Source organism: Ranitomeya imitator, chromosome 2, assembly GCF_032444005.1.
Source record: "Ranitomeya imitator isolate aRanImi1 chromosome 2, aRanImi1.pri, whole genome shotgun sequence".
Classification (NCBI taxonomy): domain Eukaryota; kingdom Metazoa; phylum Chordata; class Amphibia; order Anura; family Dendrobatidae; genus Ranitomeya; species Ranitomeya imitator.
In genome coordinates, this window is record NC_091283.1 from 821472909 (window position 1) to 821492265 (window position 19357).

The window sequence follows — 19357 nt, forward strand, 5'->3', positions numbered from 1 at the left end:
ATATCATTTCCTTGTAGCAGTTACTAAAGGGTTAAACTTAGACCTACCAAACCCAATTTATACATCCCAAACTGCAATCACAGTAAGGGTATGTGCACACGTCAGGATTTTTGGCGTTTTTTTTTTTTGCGGAATTTCTCTATAAAAACGCTATAAATCCGGTAAAAAAAACGCTAACATTATGCATCCTATCTTTTAGAATGCATTCCGCATTTTTTGTGCAGATGTTAGCGTTTTTTTCCACAAAAAAAAAAAAACGCATTCCGCAAAAAATCCGGACATGCTCTATCTTTTTGTGGATTTTTTGCGGATTTCCCATCAAAAAGGACATTCCGGAAAAAAAAAAAAAATCCGCAAAAATCCCGCAAAAAATCCGCGCAAAAAACACGCAAATTCCGCGAGAAATCCACGCGAAAAAAAACGCGGATTTCTGGCAGAATTCTCAGGATTTTGTCAGGAAAAAATCCTGACGTGTGCACATACCCTAAGGGTATGTGCACACGTCAGGATTTTTAGCGTTTTTTTTTTTGCGGAATTTCACTATAAAAACGCTATAAATCCAGTAAAAAAACGCTAACATTATGCATCCTATCTTTTAGAATGCATTCCGCATTTTTTGTGCAGATGTTAGCGTTTTTTTCCGCAAAAAAAAAACGCATTCCGCAAAAAATCCGGACATGCTCTATCTTTTTGCGGATTTCCCATCAAAAAGGACATTCCGGAAAAAAAAAAAAATCCGCAAAAATTCGGCAAAAAATCAGCGCAAAATCCGCGCAAAAAACGCGCAAATTCCGCGAGAAATCCGCGCAAAAAAAAAAACACGCGGATTTCTGGCAGAATTCTCAGGATTTTGTCAGGAAAAAATCCTGACGTGTGCACATACCCTAAAGGATTTCAGGGGAATTAGGTTTAAGTACTGAGTAAAGTTTTGTAACTTTCTAACATACTTTGTGTTTCAGTTTTTACACTTTTCTTGCTTGCTGTCACTGAATAGAAACTTTTTAATATATATATATATATATATGTATATATATATATTCTGAGTCTGACAATCCATATAGACCTATAAGCTGAGGGTTTGTTACACCTCCGTCCAGTCTCGCCAAATACTTTGCCAGGTAAACAAATAATTCCTCTCTTCCTCCTGCTACAATATATCCGTGTAGGCAGAATGGATCCATCTGGGATGATTAAGTCGCTGATCACTTTCTAGACCGGTAGAAAACTCTCGGCTATGACAAATATCAGGTTTCCATTGATTTGTAACCCCGGCGTGTGAACAATATATCCGTTCACTGACAGCAAGCAGACATCTTGACTGTGTTGAAAAGTTTAATAAATACAGAAAAGTAGATTAGAAAGTTACACCACAATTATACAAAGAGTCCTAACTTCGACATGTCATTTATCGGGTCCTCCCATGTCTTGTGAAATATGGAGACGCTAACGTCTGTAAAGCGCGGTGGAATTAATGGCGCTATACGAGTGAGTAAAATAAATAAATAAAAAAATATGGGGTCAAGTTAGAATATAATTAGGCCACGTTCACACCTCAGTATTTGGTCCGTATTTTACATCAGCTAAAACCAGGAGTGGGACAATTAGAGGAAAAGTATAATAGAAACATCTGCACCACTTCTGCATTTATCACCCACTCCTGGTTTTGGCTACAAATACTGATGTAAAATACTGACCAAATACTGCTAGTGTGAATGTGACCTAACGGTCTGTAATGGAGACCCCTTTCCCCAATCACAAGCACAGCTTTATGGCCATGCGATATCATTCTCTCCCCATGACAAGCCCTTAAAGGGACACTGTCACCTGAATTTGGAGGGAACAATCTTCAGCCATGGAGGTGGGGTTTTTGGGTGTTTGATTCACCCTTTCCTTACCCGCTGGCTGCATGCTGGCTGCAATATTGGATTGAAGTTCATTCTCTGTCCTCCTTAGGACACGCCTGCGCAAGGCAAGATTGTCTTGTGCAGGCGTGTACTACAGAGGACAGAGAATGAACTTCAATCCAATATTGCAGCCAGCATGAAGCCAGCGGGTAAGGAAAGGGTGAATCAAACACCCAAAAACCCCACCTCTATGGCTGAAGATTGTTCCCTCCAAATTCAGGTGACAGTGTCCCTTTAATCATTCCAGCCAGCGATCGATCAGCTGCCAATCACACGTCTCCTCTACAGCGGCCACTAGTGGTTTGATGCAGTATTACATGTTGGGCGGCCAAATGACTGGCTGCAGTGTAAGGACGGGCTGCTCATAATCATTGATTGGTTATTAGGCCAGCAGTTCACTGGCAGAGACGGACAGGAGGGGGCCCCTGTGTAAGAACAATATCTGGGCCCTTTGCAGTCCAATAGCTCATCATAAGGCACAATTCCACATACTTCGGAGGTGATATTGGCCCCTCTTGCACAGGTTTCACCAATGATATGTTCGCCAGTTCAACCGAAATGGGTGATGGGGACTTTTCTATGGGGACTGTGCAGTAAGCTGCTGCCCAAATCCTCCATCCGCGACTTATTTTACTGCAAAAAAAAAGGAAAGAGCAACTGAATTACTAACCAGTCCTTATCATCTCCAATATTAGCTATCGGGGGTGGGGGGGGTGGGGTATTTGATCCCGCCGAAATCAGAGGGTCTGACCAACTTTTATCTAATGGATGACGGTCTGATGAGGGTCTGAGCTCTATAAGGATCATGTGCCCTGGTAGGATGAATGGTAAGAGATGTATGGGGACTTAATGGTAATATTGCTTTGTACGGCCTCGTTCACACATCAGTGTTTTTGCAGCAGTACAGGTCCTTCTCAAAAAATTAGCATATAGTGTTAAATTTCATTATTTACCATAATGTAATGATTACAATTAAACTTTCATATATTATAGATTCATTATCCACCAACTGAAATTTGTCAGGTCTTTTATTGTTTTAATACTGATGATTTTGGCATACAACTCCTGATAACCCAAAAAACCTGTCTCAATAAATTAGCATATTTCACCCATCCAATCAAATAAAAGTGTTTTTTAATAACAAACAAAAAAACCAACAAATAATAATGTTCAGTTATGCACTCAATACTTGGTCGGGAATCCTTTGGCAGAAATGACTGCTTCAATGCGGCGTGGCATGGAGGCAATCAGCCTGTGACACTGCTGAGATGTTATGGAGGCCCAGGATGCTTCAATAGCGGCCTTAAGCTCATCCAGAGTGTTGGGTCTTGCGTCTCTCAACTTTCTCTTCACAATATCCCACAGATTCTCTATGGGGTTCAGGTCAGGAGAGTTGGCAGGCCAATTGAGCACAGTAATACCATGGTCAGTAAACCATTTACCAGTGGTTTTGGCACTGTGAGCAGGTGCCAGGTCGTGCTGAAAAATAAAATCTTCATCTCCATAAAGCATTTCAGCCGATGGAAGCATGAAGTGCTCCAAAATCTCCTGATAGCTAGCTGCATTGACCCTGCCCTTGATGAAACACAGTGGACCAACACCAGCAGCTGACATGGCACCCCACACCATCACTGACTGTGGGTACTTGACACTGGACTTCAGGCATTTTGGCATTTCCTTCTCCCCAGTCTTCCTCCAGACTCTGGCACCTTGATTTCCGAATGACATGCAAAATTTGCTTTCATCAGAAAAAAGTACTTGGGACCACTTAGCAACAGTCCAGTGCTGCTTCTCTGTAGCCCAGGTCAGGCGCCTCTGCCGCTGTTTATGGTTCAAAAGTGGCTTTACCTGGGGAATGCGGCACCTGTAGCCCATTTCCTGCACACGCCTGTGCACGGTGGCTCTGGATGTTTCCACACCAGACTCAGTCCACTGCTTCCTCAGGTTCCCCAAGGTCTGGAATCGGTCCTTCTCCACAATCTTCCTCAGGGTTCGGTCTCCTCTTCTCGTTGTACAGCGTTTTCTGCCACATTGTTTCCTTCCAACAGACTTACCATTGAGGTGCCTTGATACAGCACTCTGGGAACAGCCTATTTGTTGAGAAATTTCTTTCTGGGTCTTACCCTCTTGCTTGAGGGTGTCAATGATGGCCTTCTTGACATCTGTCAGGTCGCTAGTCTTACCCATGATGGGGGTTTTGAGTAATGAACCAGGCAGGGAGTTTATAAAAGCCTCAGGTATCTTTTGCATGTGTTTAGAGTTAATTAGTTGATTCAGAAGATTAGGGTAATAGGTCGTTTAGGCTACGTTCACACTAGCGTTGCGCCGCCCTGCGCAACGCGCGACGCACGGAAAAACGCGCGCAAACGCGCGCAAAAACGCGCGCGTTTTGCGACGCGTGCATCATTTTTTGACGAAATCGGACGCAAGAAAAATGCAACTTGTAGCGTTTTCTTGCGTCCGACGCTAGCGTCTAAAACGACGCACGTGTCGGAAAACGCGTGCAAAAAGACGCACGCGTCCCCTATGTTAAACATAGGGGCGCGTCGCCGCTGCGTCGCCGACGCAACAGCGACGCGACGCTAATGTGAACGTAGCCTTAGAGAACCTTTTCTTGATATGCTAATTTATTGAGACAGGTTTTTTGGGTTATCAGGAGTTGTATGCCAAAATCATCAGTATTAAAACAATAAAAGACCTGACAAATTTCAGTTGGTGGATAATGAATCTATAATATATGAAAGTTTAATTGTAATCATTACATTATGGTAAATAATGAAATTTAACACTATATGCTAATTTTTTGAGAAGGACCTGTATTTCAATAGCAAAACACAGAAGAGGTGTCAGTCTTTAAATTATAGTTTTTCTCGACAAGTTCCACTGGTTTTGCCCTACAAACACTGATGTAAAATACTGCTGTTTGAAGGGGGCTGGCTGGCCAGTACATTTCATCATCAGTCTTCTTCTTTTCTGTTTGTTCTTCTTATTTTTCATTGTTCTTTGGGTTTTGTTTTTATGGCGTCCTGGAGTCAGGTGCTGTCTGTATAACACAGCCAACGCCTACTGTGCACGGTGTAGGCTCAGCTCCTGAGTCCGATCCATCCACCCGTACCATGATGTAATAGTATGTGATTTATTGGGAAGGGGGTTAATATTTTTTTTTTGGGATGTCGACGTTTTGCTATCAACAAGCCGAGATCTTGAAAACTGTCAGAAATTCTAACGCGAGGCTTATTAGCAGATTTCAGAACGTTTCATTACCCGGCGATTCAGCTTCATTTTAGATAAAAAAAACCTTTAATTAATCTCGCTAATTCCGTCCTTAATTATCGGCACTCAGGTATGTACACGCGCGCCATTGTAATATATTTATAGCTGCTCCTCGTTTTACACCCTGCGGTTAATTTTGAACTAGTGCGCTCCATTAAACTAACAAGTCAGCTGAGATAGCGGATAAGCCAAGCAATAAATGTGCGGTATAGAGAGGTGATCGCTGCCCCGCCGGTCCCCACTGCAAGCGGCCGGCGGGGGCTGAGCCTAATAACCAGTATAAAGCCCCCTGGTATAAACACTTCATATGCAGGAGCAGCGGGCGCAGCAGCTAATGAATGGGGGGCAATGACTTATTACAGGCATCCTGCTATTTATAGGGAACTAACACTCATAGGATCCTGTATTAATAATGCAGCAATATATCTGGCCATGGGGGACGGTCGGACTTAAATACAGCTTTATTGTATTAAAATGAGTTATAATAATTAGTTATTAAATGTTCGATCATTTCCTAATATTTTTGTGTGTGTGCAATCAAGATCACTGGCAGTCGGTGGATGGAAGCATTGCTGACTACACTCAGGTTCGGGTCACGCCAGCGTATAACTATTCTCTTACCCAAGGTGGTTTACGCTAAACACATTCTGATCAGAGTATGATCCGATTTTCTCAAATGAGGAGAAGAAAGGGGTAAAAAAAATCTCCATCTTCTCCATTCTGTCAGTCTGTGAAAATCGGACTGCACTCAGATGGCCTCCCAGTGTAGCCTGATTTTTTTTTCAACAGACTCATTGACTTGCATGGTCGAGTACGACCCTGAATCGGATCCAAATCGTGCATCGAGGTATTGGTCTTTCTCTTTGCCTTGTTCCTACTATCTTCCGACCATAATGTCCTTCTCCAGTGATTGCTCTTGTTTTATGATCCCTAATAGGCAAGTCACAGCTTGGTGATCCTTGCCTTGAGTGACATGCCTGGTTTGATTTGAATTAAATTCATTTGTTTGTCCTTCTTGCCATCCATGGTGTTGATAACATAAACTGAATACATTGTGATTTACACCCAGATGCTAAAACCCTCATTAATCCAGTCTCAGTATCCAGTTTAGAGCATCTTCTATTACCGCAGCACAAATGCCGGCCCCCCGCACTTATGGTTTTGTTTTGCTTTTCTCTTGGGAATTATGTATCCATCTTCTCCATTCTGTGAGGCCACGAAAATCAGACAGCACTCAGATGTCATCTGAGTGCAGTCCGAAGGTTTCCACACACTCATTGACTTGCATGGCAGAGTTAAATTATTTTTTCTCAGACAGACTCGGTCCGAGGGCCCCATACGGTAACACTGGTCCGAGTATGATCCAATGTTTTGCAGGACAGCAAATATGCCTGTCCGCATCTGCCCTTAGGGCTTATTCACACATCAGTATTTCGTCAGTATTTTTCATCAGTGCGCGAATGCCAAAACCAGGAGTGGAACAGAGAAGAACTATAATTGAATAATTGACACCTGTTCTGTATTTTGGAGACGCTTCTGGTTTTGGCATACAAATACTGATGTGTGAATAAATCCATTAGGATTTGTACACACATCTTTCTGAGGCCGGTTTCACACGTCAGTGTCTCCAGTACGTGAGGTGACAGTTTCCTCACGTACCGGAGACACTGACTCACGTAGACACATTCAAATCAATGCATCTGTTCAGATGTCATTGATTTTTTTGCGGAACGTGTGTCCGTGTGCAAAACACGGAGACATGTCAGTGTTCGTGGGAGCGCACGGATTACACGGACCCATTAAAGTTAATGGGTCCGTGTAAAACACGTACCGCACACGGACGTTGTCCGTGTGCAGTCCGTGTGCCGTGCAGGAGACAGCGCTACAGTAAGCGCTGTCCCCCCCCACTGGTGCTGAAGCCGCGATTCATATCTTCTCTGCAGCAGCGTTTGCTGTAGAGAAGATATGAATATTCCTTCTTTTTTTTAGTTTCTCGTGTTTAAAATAAAGCTCCATGTCCCCACCCCCCTCCCACCCTCTGTGCGCCCGCCCGCTGTTCTTAAAATACTCACCCGGCTCCCTCGCTGGCGCTGCTTCCTGTCCTGGCCGCACCTTCTACTGTATGAGCGGTCACGTGGGGCCGCCGATTACAGTCATGAATATGCGGCTCCACCTCCCATAGGGGCGGAGCCGCATATTCATTACTGTAAATGAGTGGCACCACGTGACCGCTCATACAGGAGAAGGTGCGGCCAGGACAGGATGCTGCGAGGGAGCCAGGTGAGACTTTTATTAACAGTGGGCGGGCGCACAGAGGGTGGAAGGAGGGTGGGGACAGGGATCTTTATTTTAAACACGAAAAAAAAAAAAAAAAGGATTTTTCATATCTTCTTTCCAGCGAACACTACTGGAGAGAAGATATGAATGGCGTCTTCAGCACCAGATGCAGGGGACAGTGCTTATCTCTAGCACTGTCTCCTGCAAGCTCCTTGTGGTACCCAGAAGGCACACGGGCGGCACACATGTGCCGCACGTGTGCCACACGGATGGCCTACGTGAGCTCATGGACACACGGACACGGATAACGGATACCGATTTTTTTTTTTCGTTACCGGAATTATCTGGACGTGTGAGACAGGCCTGACAAAGTAGAAAAAAGGCCAAAAAATTAACATAATGCACAGCAATGTCAAAACGGCTTGATGCGCACATGTTCAGTCTTTCTGAACTTCTTTTCACCACTTCAGGGTTCCAAAGCTGCAAAGTGATTAAAAGAAGTGACCTGTAAATTAATCTGGAAATTGTTGATGGGTGCCATTTAAAATAAAATGACACAAAAGACATTCAAGAAGTTTAAAAAAAAAAAAAAAAAAAAGCTTCAGGATTCAGCATTTTTTAAAAATGTCTTTTGCTGGAAAAACTTAATGGGTATAGAAATGGGTAGGAGTCAAAATAATAAAGGTTGCCTTGTGGCTGGTGGGCACACACAAAGAAGATATGTCCAATTTTGATCCGTGAGTAGGATCAAAATCAACAATGCAAGTCTATGGGTAGGGAAAAAAAAAAGGACTGCACTCTGATGACATCCAAGTGCGGTTTTATTTTCATGGACTCTCTCACACAGGAGAAGGTGGAGAAAGTTTATTTTGCTTGTTTCCACGTATGAGAAAAACTGATGACACCCAGACCCAAACTCTGATAAAAAAAAGTTTTAGTTTTTCTCCTACGTAGAAAATACACAAGTGTGAATGAGGCTTAATTCTGTTTGATAGATGATCGGCACCTTCTTTTGAGATATCACATATGTCTATTGTTTATTGTGAGCCTTCTGGGAGCTTTCCGACGTACTGATATAATTATGCTTTTATTCTAATGACTGCCACTTAGAGAACTTTTCTGATCCGTATGAGATGTAATAAATGAGCATTAGCCCAGTTGGGAATAGTCTCAGGTCACACGGATTTCAGACCATTGTCGTCTGTTGGCCACACAGTATTTTTATCACAGTTGGGTGTATACAGTGAGAACAGAAAGTGATTATTATAAGTATACATTGTAATTCTCGAGCGGTCTGTGAAATTGTAGCCGCCTAAATAGAAATAGTGGGGTGCGGAATATTACTGGACACATTATTTTCTTTGTAACCTTTAGGTTGAATTGCTCGGAATGTTTTCGCATGTTCTATACATAGATTGTGTAATAACACAGTTCTGCAAAAAATATTCCTATTTGAAGAAAAAAAAATAATACTCTGCCCCTCTGGAGGACTACCAGCAGTGTTGTACGGCTAATGGCGACAGACCACGCGACCACTATGGGGCCCCTGACTCACACTTTCACAGTTAAAGGCACTGATGGGACGGGCCTGCTCCATCATTCTCCCTGTGTGTCTGAGCTCTGACGTATCAATGCAGCGGGTGGATGATGCCACTACATAGCGCCCGCTGTGCAGACTACACACTGCAGAGACCGGAGTAGTGGGGGAACGGGGAGAGGTAATTGTTTTTATTTTTCAAACAATGAGTACATTGTGGGGGCCATTATACTATTTAGAGGGCTATATGGGGGCATTATACTGTTTGGATGGCTACGTGGGGGCCATTATACTATTTAGAGGGCTATATGGGGGCATTATACTGTTTGGATGGCTACGTGGTGGCCATTATACTATTTAGAGGGCTATATGGGGGCATTATACTATTTAGATGGCTACGTGGGAGCCATTATATTGTTTAGAGGGCTATATGGGTTCATTAAACTGTTTGGATGGCTACGTGGGGGCCATTATATTGTTTAGAGGGCTATATGGGGGGCATTATACTGTTTGGATGGCTACGTGGGGACCATTATGCTATTTAGAGGGCCATATGGGGGCATTACACTGCTTGGATGGCTACGTGGTGGCCATTACACTATTTAGAGGGCTATGTGGGGGCATTATACTGTTTGGATGGCTACGTGGGGGCCATTATATTGTTTAGAGGGCTATATGGGGGGCATTATACTGTTTGGATGGCTACATGGGGGGCCATTGTACTATTTAGAGGGCTATATGGGGGCATTATACTGTTTAGATGGCTATGTGGGGGCCATTATATTGTTTAGAGGGCTATATGGGGGGCATTATGCTGTTTGGATGGCTAGGGGGGACCATTATGCTATTTAGAGGGCTATATGGGGGCATTATACTGTTTGGATGGCTATATGGGGGCCATTATATTGTTTAGAGGGCTACATGGGGGCATTATACTGCTTGGATGGCTACGGGGGGACCATTATGCTATTTAGAGGGCTATATGGGGGCATTATAATGTTTGGATGGCTACATGGGGGCCATTATATTGTTTAGAGGGCTATATGGGGGCATTATACTGTTTGGATGGCTACGTGGTGACCATTATACTATTTAGAGGGCTATATGGGGGCATTATACTGCTTGGATGGCTACGTGGTTGCCATTATACTATTTAGAGGGCTAAATGGGGGCATTAACTGTTTGGATGGCTACGTGGGGGCCATTATATTGTTTAGAGGGCTATATGGGGGCATTATACTGTTTGGATGGCTACGTGGGCACCATTATACTATTTAGATGGCTATATGAGGGCATTGTACTGTTTGGATGGCTACGTGGGGGCCATTATACTATTTAGATGGCTATATGGGGGAATAATACTGTTTGGATGGCTATGTAGCGGCCATTCTACTATTTAGAGGGCTATATGGGGGGCATTATACTGTTTGGATGGCTATGTGGGGGCCATTCTACTATTTAGAAGACTATATGGGGGCATTACACTTTTTGGATGGCTACGTGGGGGCCATTATACTATTTAGAGGGCTATAAGGGAGGCATTATACTGTTTGGATGGCTATGTGGTGGCCATTATACTGTTTGATGGGCTATGCAGTAGCTATGTGGGGGCCATTATACTGTTTGATGGGCTATGCAGTAGCTATGTGGGGGCCATTATACTGTTTGATGGGCTATGCAGTAGCTATGTGGGGGCCATTATACTGTTTGGAGGGTTATGTAAGAGGCCATTATACTGTGTGTAGGATTTTGTGGAGGTCCATCATACTGTGTGAAGGGTTGTGTAGGGGCCATCATACTGTGTGGAGGTGTGTGGGGATCATTATACTGTATGAAGGGCCGTCATTCTGTATGGAGGGCTGTGTGGGGGCTATCATATTGTGTGGGAAGGCTTTGAGGAGCCTCATACTGTGGGGGAGGACAGTATCAGGGCCATTCTACTGTATCTGGGGGACTGTGTAGGGGCCATCCAACAGTGTCTAATGGACTGAGGACCATCAAACTGTGGAGGCAACTGTGGGGGCCATCCTACTGTGTGGGGGCATCATACTGTGCTAGGGTCACTGTGGGGTACGATACTTTGTTGAGAGGGTACTGTTGGGTCATTTTACTGTGTGTGTGGAGAGTACTGTGGTACAATTTAGTGTGGGGGTATCATAATGTGTTTGGGGGGCACTTTTGTTGGCATCAAACTTTATAGGGGACATGAAAGGGATATCTGTGTAGGAACACTAACGAAGTATTTCCATATTAATGTGATATTTGACAAGGGGTTGTTATAAAACGCAGGTCCTGCAATGCATTTTATTATCCCAATTGAGTGATTGACATGGAGCTCATCAAATTATACAGTATACCCTTAGGGACCCCAATCTTTCTCGAGTCTGATCCTGCAAAAGACCCTATCCTAGAACATACCGCAGGGAAATAATAATCTGTATGGCGTTGATACAAGGACTACGCACCCTTAGGAGCGGCTACAACTGGCTTTCGGCCCATATACCCTCCCAATTGTTTGCTTACACAGCATAGGAGTAGATGGAGGCCTTCTGCTCCGCAGATGTATGGACAGCACCCACCGCCATGTGGACCTTACATAGGATTACATACAATGCACCAGGGTGGGCGCCCGGCTGCACGATTAGTCATGTCAGGCTTCATGTAAATACATGTCATTTATTAATGATGTCTTGTACGCTCTATGCTAAAACCAACAGCATGTCTGATGCATTTACCTGCTGCTGGATCCAAAAGATACAAGTCGTTTTCTCATTAGTTATGCAACTTACAACATCGCCGTTTAGTCTGTTTGTTATGTTTGCGGGCGCTCGTTTCCTTTTCTTGTGGCTGTCTGCTCACTGCAAAATTCCCAAAAGTCACACCTCAGTTTATAGGAACATATGGTGTCCTAGTCTGTGCTGGCTGCCGGAGAAGGAGGCTATAAAGTGCGCCTTAAAGGGATTGTGTCATCAGAAAATGACCTATGGTTTACTTCCTTTCTTTCAACAGCTACTTATTGTGTATGTTAACTATTGTATACAAAGATTTTATCAGTCATTGTACAGGAGGGGGAGGAGGTGAGCTGTGACATCACCTATTGTGAATGGTTGATTCTGTGTTATCTACTGTATATAGAGGTGTTATCAGTCATTGTACAGGAGGGGGAGGTGAGCTGTGATATCACCTATTGTCAATGGTGGATCCTGTGTTATCTATAGTATATAGAGGTGTTATCAGTCATTGTACAGGCGGAGGTGAGCTGTGACATCACCTATTGTGAATGGTGGATCCTGTGTTATCTACTGTATATAGAGGTGTTATCAGTCAGTGCACAGGAGGAGGAGGTGAGCTGTGACATCACCTATTGTGAATGGTGGATCCTGTGTTATCTACTGTATATAGAGGTGTTATCAGTCAGTGCACAGGAGGAGGAGGTGAGCTGTGACATCACCTATTGTGAATGGTGGATCCTGTGTTATCTACTGTATATAGAGGTGTTATCAGTCAGTGCACAGGAGGAGGAGGTGAGCTGTGACATCACCTATTGTGAATGGTGGATCCTGTGTTATCTACTGTATATAGAGGTGTTATCAGTCATTGTACAGGAGGAGGAGGTGAGCTGTGACATCACCTATTGTGAATGGTGGATCCCATGTTATCTACTGTATATAGAGATGTTATCAGTCATTGCACATGAGGAGGAGGTGAGCTGTGACATCACCTATTGTGAATGGTGGATCCTGTGTTATCTACTGTATATAGAGGTGTTATCAGTCATTGTACAGGAGGAGGAGGTGAGCTGTGACATCACCTATTGTGAATGGTGGATCCTGTGTTATCTACTGTATATAGAGGTGATATCAGCAATTGTACAGGAGGAGGAGGTGAGCTGTGACATCACCTATTGTGAATGGTGGATCCTGTGTTATCTACTGTATATAGAGGTGTTATCAGTCATTGTACAGGAGGAGGAGGTGAGCTGTGACATCACCTATTGTGAATGGTGGAGCCTGTGTTATCTACTGTATTTAGAGGTGTTATCAGTCATTGTACAGGAGGAGGAGGTGAGCTGTGACATCACCTATTGTGAATGGTGGAGCCTGTGTTATCTACTGTATATAGAGGTGTTATCAGTCATTGAATAAATGGCGCTATATAAATGTATAATAATAATAAATTGTACAGGCGGGAGAAGAGGTGAGCTGTGATATCACCTATTGAGAAATGTGTATCATGCATTATATACTGTATATAGGATCCAGTTGGATTAAACACGTTAGGTGGGCTGCGCTACTGGAGTAACAGATTCTTCAACAATGATGATATGATGTCAAAACTGCACCAGGTGAGCATTAACCAAGCACTTGCCCATTCTCCCTCCATATGGCATGACCTTATTGTTTGCTCTGTTCTACATCTGGATTTCTTCATGTACTGTATATGGATGTGTTACTGATCATTGCATTCCTGCCTGTGATGGTAATGAAACTGCTAAAAAATCATCTATACAGAACCGGTAGGACAAGTTTAGTATTGGGCTTACTGCCCACTGTGAGTATTGCAAGATTTCTGTTTTCTTTGTTATATATAGAGAGAGAGAGAAAGAGAGATATGTAAAGTTGAAAATAGAAATAAACAATATTGAACATTTATAAAATACATTTAACAAACAAATCTTATTTAAATAATAGATCTTTCCATGATGACAGTCGTGTTTACGCTCCTCAATATTGAAATTATAAGGCCATGTTCACACCATCCTTTTTTTCATGCGGAATCGCCGTGATTTTCCCGCTGCGGCTCCGCAGCTGTTTTCCATGCAGGGTACATTACAATGTACCCTATGGAAAACAGGAACTGCTGTGCCCACATTGCGGAAAATCGCGGAAAAAGCCGCGCTGAATAGCCGCGGTAAAAAAGAAGTACCATGTCACTTCTTTTTGCGGAACTGCAGCGGTTCTGCACCCATTGACCTCCATTGTGAGGTCAAACCCGCAGTAAAACCCGCAGATGAAAAATATATCTGCGGGTTTTACTGCGGTTTGTGGTGCAGAACCGCTGCAGTGTGGCTGCCCCCCGTGCCCCAATCCCACCCCCCCATGCTCCGATGCCACCCCCCGTGCTCCGACGCCCCCCCCCCCCGTGCCCTCATCTCCCCCCCTTATACTTACCCGGCCTCCCGGTGTCCGTCCGTCTTCTCCCTGGGCACCGCCATCTTGCAAAATGGCGGGCGCATGCGCAGTGCGCCCGCCGAGTCTGCCGGCCGGCAGATTCGTTCCAAAGTGCATTTTGATCACTGAGATAGGTTATATCTCAGTGATCAAAATAAAAAAAATAGTAAATGACCCCCCCCCCCTTTGTCACCCCCATAGGTAGGGACAATAAAAAAATTAAGAATTTTTTTTTTCCACTAAGGTTAGAATAGGGGTAGGGTTAGGGTTAGGGTTAGGGGTAGGGGTAGGGTTAGGGGTAGGGTTAGGGTATTTTCAGCCATTTTAACCCTAAAAAACTTCCTAGAAAACACACAGACTCTGCATAGAAAACTGCATAAAAAAAGCATCAAAAAACGCACCAAAAAACGCATCAAAAACGCACCAAAAAACGCATCAAAAAACGCACCAAAAAAGCACCAAAAAAGACCTGCGTTTTCTGCCAAGAGCTGCAGTTTTTAGTCCTGAAAAAAAAGGAGGGAAATCAGGAATGTGTGAACGCCTAACAGCTAGAAGGATAAATTGTGGGATTATGTAAATCACAGGATGGATACATATGTTAAATGAGCTGTTCCCTTTCAGTAAATAAATTACCACGGCTCAAGGTTATAACAAAGAAACATACTGCGCCATACGCACCTTCCCCAAGTCCACTGATGAGACTCTACACTGCTGGTGTAAGGCATTGGCTGCGACGCTGACGTTACGTCAATTGGGTGGCAGCCAATACCAGAAGACAAGGGAATTTCTTTCTGTTCTGTCAATATGTTTGACATGTGTTACATGAGTTGGTGAGTCAGTCATTAAATTATATCACATGAGCAAAGGTGATTCCAATAGCACTGGTACCTGTCTTTTCACACAAAAACTGTGAAAGAGGGGTCAAGCTGCCATTATCCCCCACAACAATATAGAACTACTTTCGGCGCTTATATCATATTGAGAAACTGTCCTGATTCTCATTCTCTCTAAATTTTGTTTGAGTGGGTGTTTCCTCTTTATCAGCAGTCTTCCTGCACTATAGGTGCTGGAGCTTTCTTTTCCTCATTATCTAGCATGCATTGTATCTAGTACTGTACAATAGCTTTCCTTTTTTGAACTGAAAACCCACCTGCCTTTTATGCCTGTGACAGACAGGAGAGTAAGAGCAAAAAGACAAAGGTCTTACTGTAGAAAGATAAAGACCCACCTCTGCTTACTGTACAAAGATACCTACCTCTGCTTACAGTAGAGAAATAAGGACCTGCCCCTGCTTACTGTAGAGAGATAAAGACCCACCCCTGCTTACTGTCGAGAAATAAGGACCTGCCCCTGTTTACTGTAGAGAGATAAAGACCCACCGCCACTTCATGTAAAGAGATAAAGACCCGACCCTGCTTAGTGTAGAGAAATAAAGACCCACCCCTTCCTACTGTAGAGAGATAACGACCCACCCCCACTTCCTGTAGAGAGATAAAGACCCGCCCCTGCTTACTGTAGAGAAATAAAGACCCGTCCCTGCTTACTGTAGAGAGATAAAGACCCGGCCCTGCTTACTGTACAGAAAAAGACACTCTACCACTTCCTGTAGAGAGATAAAGACCCACCCCTGATTACTGCAGAGAGATAAAGACCCACCCATGCTTACTGTATAAAGACCCACCACCACTTCCTGTAGAGATAAAGACCCACCCCTGTTTACTGTAGAGAAATAAAGACCCACCCCCACTTCCTGCAGAGAGATAAAGACCCACCCCTGCTTACTGTAGAGAGATAAAGACCCGCCCCTGCTTACTGTATAACGACCCACCACCACTTCCTGTAGAGAGATAAAGACCCGCCCCTGCTTACTGTAGAGAGATAAAGACCCACCACCACTTCCTGTAGAGAGATAAAGACCCACCCCTGCTTAGTGTAGAGAAATAAAGACCCACCCCTTCCTACTGTAGAGAGATAACGACCCACCCCCACTTCCTGTAGAGAGATAAAGACCCGCCCCTGCTTACTGTAGAGAGATAAAGACCCGGCCCTGCTAACTGTACAGAAAAATACACTCTACCACTTCCTGTAGAGAGATAAAGACCCGCCCCTGCTTACTGTATAAAGACCCACCCCTGATTACTTAGAGATAAAGACCCGCCCCTGCTTACTGTATAAAGACCCACCCCTGCTTACTTAGAGAGATAAAGACCTGCCCCACTTCCTGTAGAGAAGCATAGCCCTTCTCATAGCCCTTCTCATAGCCCATCTCTGCTGCTAGAGACAGATTACACTTGACAGCGGACGGTTGACACAAGTTTGACAAAAGTTCAACAGTTAACGGCCGAGACTTTGCAGCGAATAATTTTTATAAATTCTCAGATTGTCTATTTATCTCATTACTTATCAAATGAAATTAGGTTGTCACAAAGAACAAGGACCATTTAAGACAATATCCAACAGTTTTCATACATCATCCCCCATCTTTTACTGTTCTCTTTATGGAGGCCAAGCTCTAACAGAGGAACAAGTGAATATTTCATGGCCTGTTAAACATTTTGGATTGAGGTATAAAACACTGGATACCGGCCTGGCACGCACTATGGTGAGACAGTAAATTCCACGGATTTTGTGCTGGAAAGAAAGAAGCATTTATGCCTAAAAAGAGTTTTCTGTTGCATTTTCATTCCACAAGGGCTGGAAAGAGCAGTGAATTGCTGGAATACTCGAGACTTGATTCATTAATTGTATGGTTTAGCATAAAATATCACCGTTTAGTACATTCCTAATATTTTCCAGTAATTCCACCCAGCCCATACAATCCCATTATATTTTGCTTTCAATGTGCCAAGAGCAGGTGCAATCATTACAAAAAAACTCCCCCATATACAGTGCACATGTGGGTGCTGGGGAATTAGCAGCTGCTAGGAAAGCCATCACTTTTTTTTCGGAGATACATTTATTATAACCGGTTACAAAGAAAGAGCATAAAATACAGGTCTTTATCGTTTTCTTGTACTTAACGGTATTTATCGCTGATTGCCTAAGTGTCCTCCATCTTAGCCATCTCTGGAGAAATCCCCTATTTGTCCTGAATACGTTCCATTACTGTTCAGCGCCTCAGAAGTGGACACATCTAGGAATGACCAAAACAGTAGTCCTATGGGTAAATCATGGAGCGTAGCTACATTCCGATGCTCCCCGGTTCAGAATTTGGAACTTTCTGAATTGATGGCCTCCATCCTGGGCCCCTTCCTGTAATATTACTCCTCCCCATGCTAAAACATTGTCCCCCATCCTGGGCCTCTTTCCGGTATAATGTCCCCATTCTGGGCCCTTTCATGGTATAATGTTCCCCATCCTAAGGCTCTTTCCTAGTTCAATATTCACAATCTTGGGCCACTTCCTGTTGTAAAGTCCTGCATCCCAGGCCCCTTCCTGGTATAATGTCCCCCATTCTGGGCCCCTTCATGATATAATGTCCCCCCATCCTAAGCCCCTTCCTGGTTTAATATTCCCAATCCTGGGCCCCTTGCTGTAATATTACTCCTCTCCATCCTAAAACACAGTTCCCCATTCTTGGTCCCTTTCTGGTATAGTGTCCCCCATTCTGGGCCCCTTCCTTGTATATTTCCCCCCATCCTAAGTCCTTTCCTGGTTTAATATTCACATTCCTGGGCCACTTCATGTTGTAAAGTTATCCATCCCAAGCTCCTTCCTGGTATAATGTCCCCAGTCCTGGGCCCCATCCTATAACAGTGCCTCCCATCCTGGGCCCCTTCCTGGTATAGTTTCCCTCATTCTACTCCAGCATGTTTTAAAAAGAAACACACTATTATTCTTAACTTCCCATGTTCCCATGACGTGCAGAGTACTCTTCTATAGCCGGTACATAAGCCGGCAGGTGACTTCAGCTTGCCTGCATGGGCAACGCTTGCCATGAGCCGCAAGTTGTCATCAGCTGCAAGCCTTTGATTGGCCGACGGTGTGTATTGCGATGTAGGAAATCGGCAGATCTCTGCACCGCAATACATTTCTGCTTTATCTGTGCATGAGCCCAGTTACGGTCGTGCCCTACGTGACTGCGATCATTATGCCCCTGGATAGATGTATAGATGGAGTCACCACATACATGGCTAGCTAGCATCCATCTGGTATTCCCCTTTTTTTTCCCCTCACCATAAATTTTGCAAAAACCCAGAACAGAGCTTGGGTATTTTGGAAAGTTTTTTTTTTTCTTCTACTGAGTTAAAACCTGTTTTAGTTGTTTGTGTACCTACCCTCGAACTGACCGTGACTAATTGTCATATGTGTCCCCTCTACACAGTCACCAACATTACTAGAGATGTGCAAGTCCTACCTCCAGCGAAACCCAGAAATGTTCCTAATCAACACACGCGCATGTCATCACACAGCATGTGGCCGGGAACCCCAAAGCCATCAGCTGTGGAACAGAAGTCAATTTTACAAGAATATTAAATATATTAAGAATTAGAGGGCTTGGCTGACGTCAGAAAGGTGAAGTGAGTTCATTGGCTGTGAACTCCCCGGACCTGTCTGACTCCACAGTGATCAGGAGAACTTTCTCACAGTCACGGTGCCTTCAGACAGGGAATAGAAGTTCACAGACAGACACTGAGTACACGGTGCTTAGTGTCTCTGCTGGATGACAGGCTGTATGGTCACATCATGCAACCATGCAGCCTGCCATCTAGATGTAGCAGAGCTGGACCCATCGTGGGACAAAATGGATTATCATCTTCTCTGTGGAAAGGTGAGGAATATTATTAGTTTTTTTAACTCTTTTTGAAAAAAACAATGGTGTCTGTGGAATAGGCAAGGTCATAACTATGGTTTAATTAAGATTTATTAAAGGAGTCTGTGTCATTATTTCAATTAAAGGACTTTTTTCTGTTTGTGTGTGTTTTTATTCGATATGACTATGGTGTTAGTAATAAGGGCATCTTATTGATGCCACTCCATTACTTTCCTTGGGGCTTGATGTCACCTGACAATACAAAGGTGAAATCAACCCCCCCAACTATCACCCCATTTGCCACCGCTACAGAGCAAGAGGGAAGAGCGAGGTTAAGTGCCAGAATTGGTGGCTGAGTGCTGATGTTTTTAGCCTGGAGGGGGCCAGAATCCATGGCCCCTTCCTAGGCTATTAATATCAGCCTGCAGCTATCTGCATAACT

At 43.9% G+C, this 19357-nt stretch overlaps 1 protein-coding gene across 1 annotated transcript in view; it reads left to right on the forward strand.

The window, feature by feature from the left end:
- ADAM12 (ADAM metallopeptidase domain 12) overlaps positions 1-19357 on the forward strand; it is a 636998-nt gene that overhangs the window by 1124 nt on the left and 616517 nt on the right. The window lies entirely within an intron of this gene.